Genomic DNA, 11,820 nt, shown 5'->3' on the forward strand with positions numbered 1-11,820 from the left:
ACATCTTGAAATTTTAATATATTTGCTCTTCAGATGTCACCATGCAGAGAAGCCATAGCTGGAGAGAAAATATTTGCAACCAAGAGAAATCATTTCCACACACGACACTTACCACTTAATAATAAAAAGATGATCTAACCAAAAATTAGGCAAATAACTAATAAATTTATCAAAGAAAATACACAGACAGCACATAAGCATATGACAAGATACTTCGTGGTAGGACACCGGAACAGCCTGGCCTGGCACCAAGCCCCGCCTCCACTCAGCTCCTGCTCCTCCTCTTTCTCCTCCTACACATCTCCCCGGGGAGCTGGAGCCATGGCCATGACAAGTGTTTTCTTTTTTTGGGGGGGGGGTACTGGGGATCAAACTCGGATCCTTCAGCTTGCAAGGCAGGCAGCAGAACCACTGAGCTAAATCCCCGGCCCCTGAAGTGTTTTCTTAAGAAAGTTCCGTTATTGAGACAGTCCAAAGCCGGGAGTGGTCACAGGGGGCACAAACTTGCTGGGGAGCCATCTGTTCGGAGAGACCACATCAGACACATCAGCCCAGTCCTCCGCACCCATTTTCATCTGGAAGATCCTTCTCATTGGAAGAGCCCTGGGAGGAAACCCAGCCTACTCCTCTGTGAAGTTGGAAAGGCAAAACCTCAAAGCCAGCATCGCTATATTGGTTGCCACATTGGGGGAACCAGTGGGTAGTTACCCCCATTCTTCCTCATTCATGGAAACCCAGAGGAATAGTCCCACTTGGAGGAACCTCGACCTTTTCTGCAGAGAGATTCAGTTTTTGTCAGTATCCAGGGAGCCCTGCTCGTCCTCCTGCTGCTACTCTACCTCTACAGGTGCTGGCTGTTGCTAAGCTTCCCTCCATGGTAACGCCTTCATCTGGGCAAGTCAGCCTAAGCTAGGAACCTACTTACCCTGGTCAACCACTTCCATCACCACCCAGGGAACATCAATCATTGTGACACAAAGTCTGTCTTCTACTCAGTTCCCCTGTCTTCTTCCTCCTCTCACCACCAGGCTTCACACAGAAGAAAAGGTATAGGTTGGGGTTGCTACTCCAAAGCTTATTGCATGGGATATAGTCAATGTATTTCCTAACCGGGTCCCCAGAGAATAAAGAAACAAGAAAAAGCAGGGACAAGAAGGCAAGACACATTGATTGAGGGTAAATTCCACATTTTCTCAGGTTGAAGGGTTGGTGATTACAGGTAAAATGGCTAACCCACCAAGACATTCCTTGTGGGCCAGTTCAACAGTGGAAAGGCATGAAGGGAACTCTGGCTGCACATTAATGGACCTGCAGAAGCTCATGGAGCTGCATTCAACTTATGGAGTGATCCAGATCAACATCCACTATGGAGGGACACAGAATCTCTGCAGTAGACTGAATGCCTCGCCTGTAGCAGGTCTTTCTGGGAACCCTGCTGATCTGAAGAACGTAGTCTCATTTTTGGCCATAACTTGATCCCCTCCTCAAAACCTTCTTAGATTTACTGTGAGAAGCCCTCCAAAATGTCACCCTCATCATCCTGGAGATGGAGGCCATCATCTCCCTCGTCCTATCCTTCTGTTTCCCCCTGGGGAAAATAACAAATTCAATGGTCTAGTCATGAGTTTCCCAGAAGTCAAACCCGAGGCAAGAACTGGCTGGGGTGCCATCATGCTCTCAGTAATCATTATGGTGTTAGTGATTGCCTTCAGTGACTGGAGCAAACAAAGAGAAGCAATTCTAGGGGCTGCAGAGCCACTGGACAGGAGCAAAAATTCTCCTTTATCCACAGCAATCAGCACATCCAACTCCCTGTGGCTGAGATTGTGGTGGGGAATATTGCCCAAATCAAATATGGTGTCCTGATGCCTGCAAGTGGGATTCTGATCCAGGGGAATGATCCAAAGGCTACTGAGAGCTCTGACAGGGAAGTCAGACCACATCAAGAAGTCCTTGGACAAAGACCGGCGTTGTTCTCACAAACCCACGTGATGGAAGGTTCTCCCCAGATGGTGGTGACTACTGTGGGTGTCTATTCCCAGATGGGAGTCATCTTTACTCTCTTAGGGTCCAGTGAGGGTCAGGAGGAGAAGAAGAAAGGTAGAACACAGAGAGTCCCTGAAAATCAAAACAAAGCAAAGACCCAGAATGGAGTGGCCTTGGAAATCCAGCCACTCAATAGCCAGCAGGGGATCAACAATGAGGAAAAAGAGAAGGCAATAGCCAAGGTGCCCATGAAGGAGCAGGGACCGATTGTGTCCACTGTCTTGATTCTGTATTTTGTAACTGACAATTTCATGATACAATGCTGACCATGGCTACTTGAGTGTACTCCCAGCTATATTCAGTAGTTTGTCAAGTTCTTCCTCATCAGTGTCACTGTACTGGTGGTAGCTGAGCCCGAGGGGCTGCCACTGGCAGTCACCATCTCATGGCCTATTCTGTGGAAAAATTATGAAAGATGACAACCTGGTGTGGCACTTGGATGCTTGTGAGACAATGGCACTCACACTGCCATCTGCTCTGACAAGATGGGCAGGCTGACCATGAACTGATGACAATGGTACAAGCTTACATCAGAGCACCTGCTACCATCAGATCCCAAGCCCTGAGGTGTTCCTGCCCAGGGTCCTGGACCTTACTGTCAATGACATTTCTATCAACAGTGCTATTAACTCCAAGATTTTGCCTGTGGAGAAGGAGATGGCCACACAACACACGCACATTGAGGCACTGGAGGAGAAGCTCCATAAGACGTATTTCTTCAGCTCTGTACAAGTCCATGAACACAGGCCTCAGGCAGCCTAGCAGGGGCTTCTGCATGCCCAGTAAAGGCACCTGAAACATCGTTTTGCACAAGTGTGGAGGCAGTGCCATACAAGAACAAGAACAGAACGGCTCACTGGAGGTGAGGGGTGTGACCGGGCAGCTGAGGGACGTGATGAAGGAGAATGCACATCGCCTACATCTTCACCAGGGCCTTCCTGATGCAGCTCGACCCCACCAACGCCTGCCTGGTGACCTCACACATCCACCTGCATGTGCCAGAGGTTGCCACTTCCAAGGACAGGCCCAGTGCCAGCTGCACCATCATCATGGCCCAGCTGTCCCTAGCCCTGGACCAGCCCATATGGCAGGACCTGGCCATGACAGGCGAGGTATCCCTCATGGGCAAGATCCTGCCCACAGGCGGCATCCGGGAGAAGACAATCACAGCCAAGTGTGCGGGCGTGACCTGTATCATCCTCCCAGCTGAGAACAAGGACTTCCAAGACTTGGCGGCTTTCATCACTGAGGGCCTGGAAGTGCACTTCGAGGAGCACTACTCCCACATCTTCGACAATGCCTTCGCTGTCACCCGGTGACACGCAGTGCCCCTGGCTGTGGAGCAGTGCTGGGCCCCGGCACTGTGAGCCACACAGAAACTGCACTGAGGAGGGGCTGCAGGCTGGCAGTGCGGACACTGGCCTGGGTCCCTGACCCGACTGGCTGAATCATGGAGCTGTTTAATCATGAGTAAAGCATTTTCAGTACAAAAAAAAAAAAGAAGAAGAAGAACAAGAACAGAGATGACATGGTACGCATTTTTGTGGAGCCCATGTGATGTAAGGGACTTCAAACTAACTGCATAACTTACTGAGATTTTGATGACACAGACCCTTCGTGGAACAATGAGAGTGAGACCCTCACTGAGCTGACCTGTTTCACAGTGGTGGGTACTGAAGAGCATGTGCACCCAGAGGTATGGAGAGCCACTGCCAAATACAAAGGAGCTGACACTGTTAGAGAGGTGACCGGTGACAATGTCAACCCAGGCTGGACCCTCACCACCAAATGTGGCATTCAGAAACCTAGAGATGACTTCTTGTGCTTAGAAGGCAAAGAATTCAACAGACTATCCACAGTGAGAAGGGCAATGTAGAGCAAGAGAAGCTGGATGAGATGTGGCCTAAGCTTCTGGTGCTGGCGCCCTCTTCCCCCACTGGCCGGCACACGCTGGTGAAAGACATCACTGACATCACTGTTGGAGAGCAGGGACAGGTAGGAGCTGTCTCTGGTGAGGCCACAAAAGATGGCCCTGCTCTGAAGAAGGCAGATGTTGGTTTTGCCATGGGTACTGCAGGCACAGATATAGCGAAGGAGGTACCAGGTGTCATCTGAGCAGATGACAACTTCACCAGCATTGTGAAGGCACTCCTGTGGTGAAGAAACATCTATAACAGCATCTCCAAGTTCCTGCAGTTCCAGCTCACCGTCAGCATGGTGGCCATGATCATGGTCCTCATTGGAGCCTGTATCACTCAGGATTCCCCATTGCATGCTGTGCAGATGTGAGTCTATCTAATCAGGAACACTTTGCTTGGCTGACCCTGGCCCCAGAGCCCCCTACAGATACTTGTTAAAGCATCACCTCTATGGCTGAAATAAGCTTCTGATCTAACATATTATGGTGAACATCTTGGGCTATGCAGGCTGTCAGTTCACTGTCACCTTTATCCTTGTTTTTGCTGGTGAGAAGTTCTTTGATACTGATAGTGAGAGGAAAGGGCCTCTTCATCCACCATCCAGCCAATGCCATAACACATTTTGCAACAACTTCAGGCGGATGCAGGTCTTCAATGAAACCAACTCCCAAAAGATCCAGGAGAGAAGAACATCTTTGTGGGCATCTATCACAATCCCATCCTCTGCTCTGTAGTTGTAGGCACATTCATCAGCCAGTTTCTCACTGTGGGATTTGGGGGTAAGCTCTTAGCTGCACTAGGGTCAGCCTGTCCTGGTGATTGTGATGTCTCTGCAACAGGATTGGAGAACCTTTGTGGGGTCAGATCAGCTCTGTGACAATCTGGACCCAGTCTCTGACTCACTCTTCCAAGCTCCTGAAGGAGGCTGAGCATGGCATTACTAAAGAGAAATCAACAAGGATGCCTAGGGGCTGGATGAGATTGACCATGCTGAGATGCAGCTGTGCCAAGGCTAGATCCTCTGGTTCTGGGGCCTGAACCATACCCAGATTCAGATCAAAGTGACCAAAGCATTCTGTAGTTTCCCCCATGAAAGCATTCAGAAACCCCAGAAACTAAACTCCGTGTACAACGTCATGACCCACCCTGAATTCACCATAGGTGAGGATGTGCCAGAAATATTATTCTTGCATGAGCAAGAGGAAGGAGATCTTGAAAAGGTTCTTATGACTGGGACTAGAGTGCTCCTGTTGGATGATGCAGTCATCCACAAGCTAATGAAAAGCAATTCCGTGGACTGCAACCAAGTGGAAATGGTTGCCACCCATTTGGACAGCTCTCTCCAAATCCTGGAGCCATCAGTGTGAACTTTCATCCTCTGAGCCCCAGCTCTGCTTCCCTAGTTCCCTTCTCATCTGTCCCATCTGTAAGGTGATGATGGGACTTTTCACTGCCGTGGCAGCAGTTCCCAAGTGTGTGAGACGTCCCCACCTGACCATGAAGAAGCATGAGCACAGACCTACGGGGATTTCGACTTAAACTTGAGTTGGGGTTTGTAACAATTTAGGTTCTGGGTCTTCTGAATGCTTTCATGGAGGGAACTATGGAATGCTTTGGCCGCTTTGATCTGAGTCTGAGTCTTCAGGACCCAGGCAGACTCCAGGTAGGTAATAGTGGACTTTGCTCCTTGGGGATATTGGTTGTCATTTTTAAAGAAACTGCCACATGTTCATCTGTGAGAAGAAGGCCACCTGAACCTGTCTACTCCAGCTTTTTCTTCTGGGTCCCTCCTCCCTCACTCCTTGCACCTGAGCTATCCTAAGTAGGAAGAGTAGAGAAATGACAATTCCTACATGTCCCATTACGACATAATCCATCACCGGAGAAAATAGAAAACAACTTGATTTGGGTTTTGTAAAGGTTACATGCTTCAGCAATCTTTCCTCTGTCTTAAATACTCACAAGGGGAAAGAAAAACCCCAGCTCACCCAAGGTGTTAGGTGTTCACATATATATTTATTAACTGCACTGGAAGATTTAATTCTGTCAAGTCTTTCACTATCTCTGATCATTTAAAGAAGGAAGCCAACACCGAGCCTTGGAGGCCATTTTACCATCCCTGCTCCCAAAAGACTTCATAGCACCCTGAGGCTCGTGTCTACTTTTAAAAAGTCAATAATGTGTGTGTGTGTGTATGTGTGTGTGTGTGTGTGTTCTAGTTTCCAGAGTAAGAGAGAAAATATAGAAATATTATGCAAAAATATAGTTTTCTTTGGATCGGAAACTTACATTTTTGAGTCAGCCATATGTATTTGTTTAAAGGACTTAAAATAAAATACCATTCTGTACCCTGTGGAAGGGAGCGCAGAACCAGCTGTTTGACATGACAGGTGACTTAGTATATTTATACTTGGTTTAAAACCCAATACGCCGTATTTCCTTTTCTTTAAACAGCTGTCTTTATACTTAGGGGGAAATTTTGGGGGGTTCTAGACATTTTTAACATAAATTGTGTTGATATGGAATTGGGTAAGTTTAAGTGTTTATGTACATGTTTTTATGTTTTTTCTATTCAGTTTCAGTGATCTAACAGAGGGTCAGTAAATATGGCATAAGTTATTAATGCTTTTCCCCATAATGGTGTTTTGGATTTGAAAACAGTCAGATGGGGAGAAAGACAAAAGACCATCCTACATTCCTCTCTTGTTCAACTTAACAAAACAGGTAGTAAATTGAGGATGGTGAGGACAACGTCCAGCAAGAAGGATCATATCTGTCAGGAAATGAATGCGTGAGCCCCATCCACCTCTGCTCATGGAGATGGACTGCCAGGCTTTTCTGTGGCTGCTGGGTAAAATCCGGGCCTTCTGTTGGGTTTGTGCTTCTTGAAGAATTACCTGGAAGAGTGGTACCAGGTCTGCGAGGTTGCTCTGACTTGTTGGTTGCATTTTTTATGGTTGTTTCACTCCCTGTTCCCCCTGGAGTTTTCCATAGTGAGTTTTTGTGCAAGGATCTGATCCATGACTCCTTCCCTCCCCTGGAAAGACTTTGTGCAGTACATCAGATGAGAGTCAGAGCACCAAGTGGAAAACAATGCTGGTCCTGGCCATGGATAACAGTCTCGGGGCCTGGGCCTTCCCATAGGGTCTTCTGCCCTCTTAAGTGACTCCTGAGAAATCCCTCTGGGCCCTTGTGGATTCTTTAGGGTTTAGGTTTCTTCTCCCCTTTGAGCTTCATAAGGAAGAGTTTGCACAGATCAATTCAAGTAGTTACCTCACTGCCAAAAACCCAGAGGAGCCCAGCAAACTCAAAGGTACCAGAAAACCTTTTAATGCATCTCTTCCTTTCTTTCCTGCCTCCTTTGCCTTACAACTAAAGCTGCCCATGGTACTACCCATTACACACACAGCTCACCCTCTGCATGCACGGACCACCCCACTGCAGCAGTGTGGGCAGGCACTTATAAATGCCTGCTATGCTTTTGTTTTTTAGCACATGTTTGCAGTACATAATGATTACATTCACCATGGGCAGTTGTGCGGGTTCACAACACATCTCAATTCTTTCTACATCCCCTTCCCCTCCCCTCTCTCTCTCAACTTCTTGGTCCTCTTCCCATTTGCAAAAGATCTGTTTCCTATTATCTTTTATTTTTCCCTTTAATTTATTTATACTTTGGGTTTCTCATATAAGAGAAATTACGTGATATTTAAGCTTGTGTGTCTGATTCATTTAACTTAACATTGTAGCCTCAAGGTGCATCCATTTTCCTACAAATGACTCAAATGTATCCTTCTTTATAGCAGAGTAGTACTCCGTTATGTATAAACACCAGACTTTCTTTATCCATTCATCTGTTAATGGACATGCAGGTCACTTCCAAGTTTAGCTCTTATGGGTTGTGCTGCTATAGACATGGCTATCACTGTAATATGATGATTTTAGCTCTTTTGGGATTTTATATTTTAATTGTTCTGAGAAATCTCCATGCTAATTTCCCTAATGGTTGTACTACTTTGCATTCCCAACCAATGTAGGCTTCCTTTTTCCCATAACCTTGCCAGCATTTGTTATTCCATTCCAGCCCCTTCCTCAGAATAGACCAGACTCCCTTCCTTCTAGCTCAGTGCTAGAACCTTTGTCTTCCCAACTCTGAAGTTAGACCTGCATCCTCTTTCCTCCAGGTTAGCAAAGATGGAGGAAGATGGACTCCCCATGACTGAATCCATTTTGGTCCTTGTTTTCTCTCCATATGTATGTATGCCACAAGGAAACATACCATGTAGATGTGCCAACAAAACTATCTACATGATTCTTTTCTAATCAGTACACACATAGGAATTTTGAGGGGTTTTTTTTCATTAACTAGCTTAACAAGCACTGGTATTTTTGTTCAAAAAAAAAAATGAGATTGACATGACAAATGGTGACATCAAAGCAATGTGTACCCTAGTGTGTGGTGCCATGATTTGGAGCTCAGCTAAACAGGGCGTCCCATCTGAAACTGCATTTCAATGTTGCTTAAACTGTATGTACAATGTGTTGCATGGTGCCCTTGGGAGAGTGTGTCTACAGCAGGGAAGCAATTCTGGCCTAGCCACCTAGAGCCCATCCATGGGCCCAGCCAGTGAGTACAAAGATTCCATGCAATTTAGATAAAGTGATACTGTGCCAGTAGTTGAAGTCATGATGGCAAGGAGAGATGACCTCCAACTCCATCAAGATGAAACTTAGGAATAAAATGGTAGAATGCCTGACAGACTGGGTTACAGGAACACCCTGAGGGGATCTTGAAATTCCCAAGTCTGAGCCTCTCCATCTTTCCAATCAGAGCACGGGGGTCACTGCTCCAGAGGGTGGCCCACAATCACCTCCCAGAACCTCGCTGGCTCCCCTGGTTAGGCTCCCCTTTGAGCTGCATATTATAGCCCACTACACTATACAACAAATTCCCCTTTATACATTCACTCCTTGCAAGCATTCTGCAACTTACTTTGACCTTCTAGTTTTGAGGGTAAAATCTCATCATACAAAATTCTTTCCTATCCAAAAATATTCTCCCTTCATTTCCAGCTTTCTTTACATCTCACTTCCTTCCCTAAGTCTAAGCCCTGATACAATCTCCACAAAACCCTAAGTCTAGACAAAATCACTTTTCTCCAACAAAATAAAAATGTTTCTTCCTGAACTGGGCCAGGGATTTAGCTCAGTGGCACTCTGCCTGCCTTGCAAGCACAAGGTCCAGAGTCCAATATCTGCTACCAAAAAAAAAGCAATCCTGAACTGTTTTTATACACACCAATAATGTGTGACTTGACTATCCCCTGCAATGGGAAGGGGATGCATTTAGAGTATGGCACACCTCCCAGCAGAAGAGCCTAATGTTGTAACAGTTGGCCTCTGGCCATCCACAGATGTCTTTTGCCTTTAAGACAGCTTGAACCTGGTGAGGGGTGTGTACTTCCAATGTTTGGTTGAAGAATGACTTAGCTTTTCCCACCAGGAGGGAAGTTGTAGCTACTGCTCTTAGCTAATCAGATCATCCCAGTTCCACTGCATCTAGCCACTTGGAAAAAAGATGTCACACAAACCCAGGCATCAACATGAGGCCAAAAACCAAACATCCCCAACAGGGCTCTGGAGTACCTCCATGTACCCCTTCAACTGATGTGCTAGAACTCAGGTAATTAGGGGCTCAAAGTAAGGGCTACAGTGCTCGCTGACCCATACATTGCATAAGCCGAACAAACAAGACATTTCTAGGCAGAGTTTTTGCAACAAATGACCTAGAGTCCAAAAGAAAAATGCTATTTTTCTTTACCTGCGATGCCAGTGGTTACCCCAGGCTCCTACAGGGTGATGGTGGTGTCTTTGGTGGTGGTGGAGCCTGGAAGATCCCTGGACCACCGCAGTTCAGGTGTAGACTCTTCCTATCAAGGAGATATGTCCAATCCTGGGCTTGAAATGCACTACTGCCTGGATAACCCTTCCTAGGTTGGCTGAGATATTCTCCTTTCAACAGTACGCATGCTGGTTTCTACCCAACCCTTGCTGAGTAAATGTCTAAGGGTTATGGGAGTTGTCCTGAGGTGAAGGTTGAATTAAAGCAGCCAAAAGCTGTGTCTTTTGCTCTCTCCTCTTATCCTCCTTTGCCTCTTCTGTCAGTCTTGGTTATTATAAACTTCGAAGGCTTCCTCCATCAAGGTTGACAATGGCTTTGGGGTCCTGCCCCAAACCTTTATATCTTTATTTCAATATCTGGGGCAGAATAAAGTGTATGTCCTAGGAGACATTACCACAGATTTTACAGAATTTAAAAAATGTATAACTGATATTGTGTAACAGGAAGAAAAGGTCTAAAAGAGCAGGGGAATTGTGAGGGGTAGGAGAAGGGAAAAAAGAGAAAGGAAAAAATATAAAAGGAAAAAAAAATGGAAACAAGGTCTTTGGAAATAGGGAAGGGTGGAGGGGGTGAAGGGAGGGCAAGGGAAGGGGAAAAAAATAAGAACCAAGATACTCATGTAATGGTACAAGATCCCAATGATGAATGTAACCGTATTTTATACTGAAAATGTATCAATAAATTTAATGGGAAAAAAAATGCATGGCCTTTAGGGCTTTCCCTTCTGCTGACTCTGGTTTGGTATTAGTATACTTCTGGAAGGCCTCCAACAAGTGAATGAAGAATGCAGCAGGATTTTCCTCCCTTTCTTGTGTTACCTCTTCGACCCTGTCAAAATCAAAAGGCTTACCAGACACCTTCCCATTCCTTCCAAAATCCAAGTTACAAAATGCCCTATTGTCTACCTATGGACAAGGATTTCAGGATCCCACTTACAGTCTGAACAGGTCACTGCATATTTCCCAGGCCTCTAGACACTGTGGTCCTGAGTGTTAACTGCCAAACTATCAGCTACTTCAGCAGCTTTTTAAAGAATAAACTCTTTCTCTTTAAAAGTATAGCTGTGGGTTAACACTGCAATCACGTCCCTCTAAGTCAGAATAAAAGTTACACACATCTTAGTAAATTCATCCTTTATCAGGATTCTCATTAAAAACTACCAAACCTTTCTTTACACTGAGCCACATTTGTCACTGAGAAAGGAATGTGGACTCTAATAACTCCACCATCCCCTCCTGACACTTCTCATAAGGGAGCATATTCCCTTGAGTAAAATGGAGTACTAGTTTATTTCCTACCCTCAATACAAGGAAGATGGGGTTGATGGGCCAGGTATTGGTGGAGGTAGAGGTAAAGAGGTCTCTGTCTTGGATAAGGAAGAAGAAGTAGTTGTAGGGGAAAAGGACTGGGAGGCTCAGGAGCAAAGTTGGTAGCTGCACATCAGATGCTATAGGCGCCATACTGGGTATGAGGGGGTTGAAATTCACCAGCAAGGTATTTTTGGGAAGCATGGTTCTTTTGGGATGTCTGTGTCAGCTTCTGTGGACCTAGGTGGTTTAGAAACTGCAGACACACAAACCCAACAAGAGTTTCAAGTCTGAGGTCCTGATAGACCTTCACAGCAGCCTGGGGATATCTCACACTTCCCTCTCCTTTACAGAACAGCTCTAGCTGGAGAATGATGTTATAATTTGGAGACCCATTCTTTGGCCAGCATTTTTGTTCTCCCAATTTATACTGAGACCAAACTACATTGCAGAAGATGAGCCTCTTTTTCCTTACACCATCCCTCTTAAATTTGCCCCAGTTGGTTAGAGGTATCCTAGTACAGAGTTCTTTGGAATACTCTATGGCTCCCACATTTGGTATGACCTCTACCAGCTAGAAGGGATAAGTACAAAAACCCTGGACTCACTACCTTTGAGCTACTACCTAGGATAAGAGAGCTACAGC

At 45.9% G+C, this 11,820-nt stretch overlaps 1 pseudogene; it reads left to right on the forward strand.

Annotated features, from left to right (window-relative positions):
- Positions 1-1,224: 1,224 nt before the first annotated feature.
- On the forward strand, positions 1,225-5,962 carry LOC101702627 (plasma membrane calcium-transporting ATPase 4 pseudogene; annotated as a pseudogene).
- The last annotated feature ends 5,858 nt before the right edge of the window (positions 5,963-11,820 follow it).

The sequence above is a fragment of the Heterocephalus glaber genome, unplaced genomic scaffold, assembly GCF_053883595.1.
Source record: "Heterocephalus glaber isolate CG9 unplaced genomic scaffold, H.glaber_assembly_v1.0 deba00001687, whole genome shotgun sequence".
In the NCBI taxonomy this organism is placed as follows: Eukaryota; Metazoa; Chordata; class Mammalia; order Rodentia; family Bathyergidae; genus Heterocephalus; species Heterocephalus glaber.